This window comes from Misgurnus anguillicaudatus, chromosome 20 (genome assembly GCF_027580225.2).
Source record: "Misgurnus anguillicaudatus chromosome 20, ASM2758022v2, whole genome shotgun sequence".
Taxonomy (NCBI): domain Eukaryota; kingdom Metazoa; phylum Chordata; class Actinopteri; order Cypriniformes; family Cobitidae; genus Misgurnus; species Misgurnus anguillicaudatus.
This window is the reverse complement of record NC_073356.2, coordinates 777323-786365: the sequence shown is the minus strand read 5'-3', so window position 1 is coordinate 786365 and position 9043 is coordinate 777323. Positions and strand designations below refer to the sequence as shown.

The window sequence follows — 9043 nt, the reverse complement described above, 5'->3', positions numbered from 1 at the left end:
AGAATGGTGCCCACGTCGAGAAAACTTCATAGAAGTCTAGAAACAAAGTATTAAAGTATGTCTAGCCATGTCACTCATCTCATTACAATATGTTAACTAGATAACTGGATACAACTGATTGTATAGTTTAATAAAATAATGTATTTTGATCATACAGATTAATTACGACCTAACTATAGGTATTTTATAACTAACTGCTGACCAGTTTAGGGAATCTCTATGGCTAATTTATAAGACATATTTCTGAATCAGTTTGTTTTTCTTGTTAATTGAGTCTTTGTGGGTAGTCTATCTTATGCCTAGAATTAGTCAAGGAGGTTGATTCTTATAACTTCCTTCAAGGTTTGATCAATTGTGCATAATGACATGTGCAACAAATGCATATAGGGTGTCAGACTCATAGATTTGCATAATTTAAAGTTCAGGTTTTAAAGTTTGGGTCAACATGTGGCACAGCTTTAAAACTGAAACTTATTAAATCCTATCAGAGGTCCAAAATGTCATTGAAACACACCAGTGGCTTTGCTGTCATCAGGATTAAACATGTTACCCCTCGAACCCTCCCTCCCAACAGAGCATCCCCACAAAACAAATCCCAATTTAACCCCTGTACATATACTATATAATTTTTCATTATTTTTTAACACATCTGTAGTTATGCGCTGGCACAGAGTTAGACTCTTTTGACTCCACACAGAAACAGCAATGCGTGCGGCATGACATAAGGAACACCCTGGTTCAGTTTTTTTTGCTCTTATTTATTCTTTTTTTATGTATTATAGAAGTATCGGATCGGGACTCGGTATCGGCAGATACTCTACATCAAATGACTCGGACTTGAGGGCAAAAAACCTGATCGGGACGTCCCTAGTTTTAAACTTTATAAACTATAATAACTAGTTTCCGGTAACGATGTCTTGGACTCACACAATTCAATGTGCAATGAGTGGCAATATTTGAGTATGGATTACCTCTGTGAAGGATGAATGCACTTTATTGAAGTTTAAAGTCAGAAGTTGTTCCCTAACTGTTGTTTTCTACCATTATAAAGCTTGGAAGTGCAAGTAAAAAAGGGGCCGTTTACACTTGGTATTAAGATGTGCTGTTATCAGAACACAAGTGGACGATACTAAAGACAGGTGTAAATGATCAAAACATCTTAAGCTCGTCCACTTTTGACCACATTCAGAGGTTGTTGAAAACACTTTTGATCTGATTGCTTTTGTAGTGTAAGCGCGCATGTGGTAGAATGTGTTCAAACAGCCACAAGAGAATATCAAAGAAATATCAAAGAAAGCTTTTACATATAAATGTACAAAACACTGTGCAGCATGTTTACTTACAAGCAGCGGACTCTGGCATAATATTAGTTGCGTCCATTTAAACCTGTCATTACTCCTGCTCATGTTTAAATGACAGCAGAAGGACTATGGGCTGAATTTTGTGTCTAAATTATTTAATCAAACATACAGTATTTAAGAGCAAAACTATTAAATTGTTGTAAAAAAAAATTAATTCGCATTAAAAAAATGTTATCTTAAAATTATTTTAGTTACAAAATACAGTAATTGTTAACCAATTTTTTTGAAATATGAATTTTTCTTTGAGTAATTTAATCGTGTGTCCCTACATTTTGCTCTCTGCTACGCTGTATTTGTTTGTGGATCAAAAATCTTTCCTTTTGAGTCAAAAAGTTTTGGATGCAAGTTACAAGCGTCTCAGTGGGCGGGATCAACCTAGTTGAAGGAAAGACCTGTTTCAATTGGCCACTACTGTCACTATTTGGCCACGCCCACCACGGAAGTCTGCCTGTAGAACAAGGAGAGCGAGGCTGTGCTATGGAGAGCGGCATATTGTTTGTAAGGTACGAAAGATCATCTAATGTCATAAACTCTGTGGAACGTGTATAAAAATGAATAGCTTGTGTGTAACTATCCATATGTTTTAATCTCTCTTTTAAAGAGCACCAATTATGCTAATAAATTGGCACGTTAGCACGTTATTGCAATATCCCATAGTACATACATGTTATTAAAACTTGAACTAATGCACTGTGAGTCTTAAAAATTGCTTACATACCTCACCGATTTCCCACTGTCTGAAAAACGCTCGGTTTAGTTCCTGTCTCCGCCTCCCAAAATGTCTAGTGTAATCGGATTGGTCAGATGACTACTCAACTGTTATTGGTCAGCTGGGTTCGTCGTGTGTTTGAAAGGTAACGCCCCTGACTACGTGTGGGTTGACACACGGTTCTGACTGAGAGTCACAGCCTCAGAGGCAACGTAAACAAGCGTTATATTTCTCTATAAACGATGGTGTCTGTATTGCCTTACCACTTCGAGCTCGATCCAGAGAGTTCAGAAGGCCGTTACGATATAAACGATCTCCGTCAATGAATGCGATTGGATTTAACTTTTTTAGGTGTCCTTAGCTCTGCCAGAATGCTAAACGAAGACGAAAATGTGTTGCAAAAACATCCAAAAGGTAATTATAACGTACTACATAACTATATGGAAACACCAAATGTAGCACATAGAAAGTATTTGTTGAAATGATTATAATACTATTTCACTTGGTAATTTCTACATTATTTTACTATAGTAAAATGTATTATAAGACTGCTTACATACTATATTACTGTGCAAACTATATGGAAACACCAAATGTAGCACATAGAAAGTATTTGTTGAAATGATTATTAAACGATTTCACTTGGTAATTTCTACATTATTTTACTATAATAAACTTTATTATAAGACTGCTTACATACTATTTTATTGTGCAAACTATATGGAAACACCAAATGTAGCACAAAAAAGTATTCATTGCAATGAATGTTAGTTCTACATTATTTTACTATGGTAAACTTTATTATGAAAGAGCTTACTTATAAGTGCTATGTTTTTACTTATTAGGTTTTAAGGAGAATGCAACAGGTTCCAGGGCCTCTTACCTGCGTGATTCATCATCCAGGTTTTGCACAAATTGTCTAAATCCCTACACATAGAACATTTATTGTACCGACTATAAGCCTTTGAGGTTCAGGACTAGAGTAAGTTTTATCACATTTTTAAACCAATAACACTAAAGTATTATTATAGTAACAAAGTACCCAAAAGATGTAACTTTAAAGAAAATATAGTAGTCAGTCAAAAGTTTTTTTATTTATTACAAATATATATTTAAATGTTAAACAATATATAAATAAACATACTTTAGTAACCATATTGTGCTCTTCTCTCAAAAATTGTTCAATTCACTTCTTACAGCTATCTATTCAGATAAATGGCATATCAAAGCTTTGTCAGCTGGTGCTATTTAAGACGACACTTTAGGGTTATCATCCTGTCGTGTGTTGTTCTCCAGATATGCTTGGAGCTTCCTGATCGGAATGTTGGCTTCCGACGACCCCTGCACTGAAGATGGCATGCAATCACGTCCTCCTTTGAAGGTCTCTCAAACTGTGATGCCAGGTCCATTGGAATCGGGGTTTCCTTCAGCTTATCTTCAAATACCTCATCAAACACAAGCCTGATCACATCATCCACATAACTGTACAAATATTGCACTCAATAAATCTTTTGTTTTGATCATTTATTTCCCTGCTTCATACAGTAAGTTTTTAATTATGAATGTATTTGAAATAAAACATTACTGCTTACAGTATGTCACTGTGTGTTTTGGGAACATAGCCTTGTACTTTCCCTCTCCTGCTTTTGTTACGGCTTGGTGACATTGTAATGGACGGCTGTAAGGTATAACCTGTAAAAATATAAATAAGCAATACATTTATTTTAAAAGTAAACACTACCGTACTTTATTTTAACACAGTTACTAAAATACTTAAATACCTGCACAGCATTCCAATAAATGGGAAAGTCACATTTTTTTGCTGCAAATCTGAAATCTCAGGCTACGGACGGCAAAGGCATCCACTGATGATGGTGATTGAAACATTGTGAAACGATGCTACTGCCTGGGTTCCTATGATTATGCAGAGAAAAAAACTTTCTCATCATCAGGTATACATTTAAGACTGGTAGTGGTTTCACTAGCTAAATACATCATATGTGTTACACACCTTTGCTCCTCATATGCCTTGTACTGTGTGTAATGATGTTGCATGTTTGCATACAGTGTAGAAGGATGTGTCCAGCTGCGAATCTAGGATATACACAAATAAAACAAACATGTATTCAGTCAAAAAGACATATTATAACAATAGAGTACAACGATTATAAATCGTTAGACTGTTCATTAAAACGTTAATGTATTACATGGCCCAACATTAGCAACACACATTACGTGTTTACTTTGTTTCAAAATCTAAGAAAGCTTAAGTAAAAACAACAGTAAAATACATATAATGTTAAACAAATCATCTGTACTTAGAGTTTCTTGAGTTTTATCATGAGAACAAACTTTACCGGTAATAGTAAGTTTGTAAACATGTCTAAATAAACATCGATAAAAACGATAGTCTGCATAATTCAACATACACGTGTGTAAATATGGTACGAAATATGTTTATGAAATACATTATTACAACACAAAACAATTAGCTTGCAAGCTTAGCTCTAAGTTACATATAGATCTATATCTGAGCTCTACAAGCACATTATGTTAAGCTCCGGTTACCGGTAACGTAACTTACAGTAAAGGCAAATAATAAACATGAATACTTACAGCCTGTGATCCAGAAGTGCACGGTAATCCAACTTTCAAGAGGAAATGTCGCGCAAATCCAGCTTCGGTTCATAAGAAGCAGTTATTGTGAAAACTCCGTGAACAACTTCTGACTGGATTTTTCCGGAGCCGTATTAAACATGATGTCCTCTGTGTAAGTCCATAAAGTGCTATTTTGCCCTTGCATCTAAAGAGACAGCGTCTACTCTAGAGATTTAATCGCTTAAATGATGAAACAAGAGTTTGCAAACAGGGTCAAAGCAGGGACTCCCAACCTCCGCCATTTTAGCTCTCTTCTGACTCAGCGCTCTCCACCCCTGTCTTTGAGGGCGTACCCAAGCGAAGCAGAGAGGGCTGAACTATGATAATGTTGGTCTTCTCTACGTCACTAATCCCAGGAATTAAACTGTTGCCTACAATCCGAGTGTTTTTTGTAGTCCTCGAACCTTAGAGACGATAACTCGCGTCATCGTTTTCTTTGAGGTATGTACTTTTTGAAGATCGTTAGCATGTACTAATACACACTTACACACAAAAGGATGTTTAAAAACGTGTATCTCATAATAGGTGCTCTTTAAATATGCAACGTTAGTTATTAGCATTAGCTTCCAGAGGCTATTGTGTCCAGAGTTTGCTTTATCCAGCTAACGTTAAGTCTTACACAGATATTAATACCACGCTTTTATTAGTAAGTTAATCACTTACTGCATACGGACATAAAATGTACTCATGATGTGATGCAATCGTGCAAGTTTGCTGTTGCAGGCTGAATATTTTTGCATAATTGACTACTAAATTAGTATTTCTTTTTTTGAACAGAAATGATAAATTATACAATTATTTTATACAATTAATTCTAGCATAGCAGTTATGACATATAGGGGCGGTTTCCCGGACCAGGATTGGCTTGATCCAGGACTAGGACTTAGTTTAATTGGGAAATATAACTAGTTTTAACAAACATGCCTTACTAAAAGCATTGCCTGTGTGCATTTTGAGGTAAAACAAAGGGCACTGATGTATTTTAGGATATGTAAGTGCAAGTTGTTTTCAGTTTGGAGAGCTCTTAAAACTGATTAAGTCTAGGACTAGTCTAATCCCTGTCCGGGAAACCGCCCCATAATAGAGTAAGATCAGGTGGGCATTTAATGACATTGATAGATCCAAATATGACTATGCCAAAAATGTTAGATTAAACCGATACAAGGAGCAAGTCCAGTTCACTAGTTCTTAGTTTCACTAGACCTCTCTTAGTCAGGAAAATGACTTTGTCCATTGCTCAAAGATAGACAACTCTGTGGTGAGTTGATGCTTTTACTCAACCACAAGGTAGACAGAGATGAGAGCATCAGGCAGGGGACAAAATGATAAAGAATAAAATAAAAATGGTTTATTGAATAATCTTAGCTGCACTGTCAATGGTCTGTCTGACTCGTCTTGTAACCTATTTTGGTAACACTTTACAATAAGGTTCATTAGTTAATATTAGTTAATGTATTAACTAACATGAACAAACTATGAGCAATACATTTGTTACAGTATTTATTAATCTTTGTTAACGTTAGTTAATATAAATAAAGGTTTACTTGCTTGTTCATGTTAGTTCACAGTGCATTAACTAACATTAACAAAATTTTAATAAAAGTATTAGTAATTGTTGAAATTAACATTAACAAAGATGAATAAATGCTGTATAAGTGCAATTCATTATTAGTTCATGTTAATTAATGTAGTTAACTAATGTTAACTAATGAACCTTATTGTAAAGTGTTACCCATATTTTAAACAACATATAAAGTATTACACAATGCTACTTTGTCTTATGAAATTATCAAAAATCTTTAGCCGTAGGAGACCACTGATATACCTATATCTACTTATGAAGACAATGCATCACTTAACATAAATAATCTGCAGTAATGAAACAACAAGCAAAATAGTTTAGGATAAAATGAATGAATATGAAAAAATGTGTAAATGTAAATAAATATTGGTAATTAAACAAAATTAATTAATAAAATCAAGTATTTAAGAAATTTTGATACCAAGATCTTTTAAAAGTAGCAGGTAGACCATACTTTAATGACGCACTGTGATTTGTGACATAAAAGTAATGTGTGCTTCTTGTGTTGCAGGAATGATTGGGAGGATTGTAATCAAAGAGGCCAAGAAAGATGTCAATATCACTTTGTAATGCAAGATCTGTTGTGGAGAGGATGCATTGTGTGGCATCCTCATCTCTGCTGTTGACTTCAATCAATTCAATTTTGTTCACATTTATTTGTATAGCGCTTTGAACAGTTTTGAAGTCCTCGTGATGTCCGATGTCAACTTTCCTTATGTGTAGGGTCATCTGATAGAGACAGGATCCAGACTGGAGCTGGTGTAATCTGAAGTTTAAAAAAAAGCAAATAGAGAAAATTACCATAGCTGCTGTTTAGAGCTTTTTAGGTTAAGGATAATTAAAAAAAAAGTTATTTATAAACTTAATGCAAAGTTACAGGATGAAATTATGTTTATGCACACTGAAGAGGTGTCTTTAAGCTAGATTTAAACTGGGAGGGAGTGTCTGAACAGTGTCAGTAAGGCTGTTCCACAGTTTCCATAGGTGTAAAAAAACTTACCCTGCTTTGGTAGATTTTGCTATCCTAGGAACTACTAAAAGTCTGGAGTTTTGAGATATTATGGAGCATGATTGTTTGTAGCATACTAGAAGTTCTGTCTGTAGGAGCTAAACCATTTGGGACTTTATAAGTGAGTAGCAATATTTTGTAATCGATACAGAATTTAACTGGTTACTATTGTAGAGATCTAAATTTGGGGTTATATGAACTTGTGTGACCTTGTCAGAACTCTAGCAGCTGGGATTTTGCACTAATTGTAGCCTATTAATTAAGGATGCAGGACAACCACCCAGTAATCTAATCTAGATGTCATAAATGCATGAACAAGGTTCTTCACATCTGAGACGGTTGATATGTTCTGCTGGAAGAAGGCTGCTTTTGTGATGTGAGATATGGGTTTCAAAAGAAAGATTTCTGTCTAATAAAAGTCATTTCCTGTATTTGCTGAGGTGACCAACATCCTTCTATTTGAAAACTGTACTCCAAATTATTCTGCTTACAGCTCTTTTGTCCCATGAGTAGTCCAAGTATCTTCATGTAACTTCTTTTATCAGATCTTGGAATCCCCAGCCATCCTTCCTGTCATTGCCTGACTTCAATGTAACCTCTAGTGAAGAATCATCTGAGAAATAAATACAAATTACTGAGATACAAAATGATAAACAAGTGTTGTATATTTATTGTCTTACTAAACATTACATGGGCCTTTGGACAAAACATTTTGGGGCAGTTTCCCGGACAGGGATTAGACTAGTCCTAGACTAAAATAAATGTAAGAGCTGTCAAAACTGAAAACAACTTGCGCTGACATATCTTAAAATACATCAGTGCCCTTTGTTTTGCCTCAAAATGCACACAAGTAATGTTTTTAGTAAGGCATGTTTGTTAAACCTTGTTATATTTCCTAATTAAACTAAGGCCTAATCATGGTTTAAGATAATCCCTGTCCAGGAAACCGCCCTTAAATGTTTTTTCATTTGTAAATGGATTTGAATAAAGGCATCTGCTATGGGAATAAACATACATTCAAATTTCTTCATCTGGATATTGTTTGAATACATAAACATTTACATAAGTGCCATAACAGGATTAATTCTTCACGTATTGAGTAATATTTAAGCAGTATCAACACTAAGAACTTCCAATGTAAAAATAACTTGGGGAAAATAGTCGTGCAATTACATAATATGTAATATTTGTTTTTATGTCCGTATGCAGTAAGTGATTAACTTACTAATAAAAGCGTGGTATTAATATCTGTGTAAGACTTAGCGTTAGCTTGATAAAGCAAACTCTGGACGCAATAGCCTCCGGAAGCTAATGCTAATAACTAACGTAGCATATTTACATAAAAGAGATTAAAACATATGGATGGTTAAACACAAGATATTCATTTTTATACACATTCCACAGAGTTTATGACATTAAATTATCTTTCGTACCTTACAAACAATATGCCGCTCTCCATAGCACAGCATCGCTCTCCTCGTTCAACAGGCAGACTTCCGTGGTGGGCGTGGCCAAATGGTGACAGTAGTGGCCAATAGAAACGGGTCTTTCATTCAACTAGGTTGATCCCGCCCACTGAGACGCTTGTAACTTGCATCCAAAACTTTTTGACTCAAAAGCAAAGATTTTTGATCCGCAAACAAAAACAGCGTAGCAGAGAGCAAAATGTAGGGACACGCGCTGAAACTACTCAAAGAAAAATTCATATTGCAAAAAATTTGGTT

At 35.0% G+C, this 9043-nt stretch overlaps 3 long non-coding RNA genes across 4 annotated transcripts; 1 reads left to right on the top strand and 2 right to left on the bottom strand.

Annotated features, from left to right (window-relative positions):
* The first annotated feature begins 2317 nt into the window (after positions 1-2317).
* On the top strand, positions 2318-3500 carry LOC129421251 (uncharacterized). Its single transcript, XR_012359592.1, has 3 exons — positions 2318-2484; positions 2916-2973; positions 3367-3500. It is a non-coding gene; the product is annotated as an uncharacterized lncRNA (long non-coding RNA).
* A 143-nt stretch (positions 3501-3643) lies between these two features.
* Positions 3644-5006, bottom strand: LOC141351360 (uncharacterized). Of its 2 annotated transcripts, none has more exons than XR_012359591.1 (4): positions 4687-5006; positions 4082-4164; positions 3852-3984; positions 3644-3748 (listed from the first exon to the last, which is right to left on the bottom strand). It is a non-coding gene; the product is annotated as an uncharacterized lncRNA (long non-coding RNA). The 2 variants fall into 2 exon arrangements; XR_012359590.1 differs by having other exon boundaries at positions 3673-3762; positions 4687-5005.
* Positions 5007-6858: 1852 nt separating this feature from the next.
* Positions 6859-8741, bottom strand: LOC129455474 (uncharacterized). The gene is made up of 2 exons (XR_012359593.1): positions 7811-8741; positions 6859-7076 (listed from the first exon to the last, which is right to left on the bottom strand). It is a non-coding gene; the product is annotated as an uncharacterized lncRNA (long non-coding RNA).
* Positions 8742-9043: the final 302 nt, after the last annotated feature.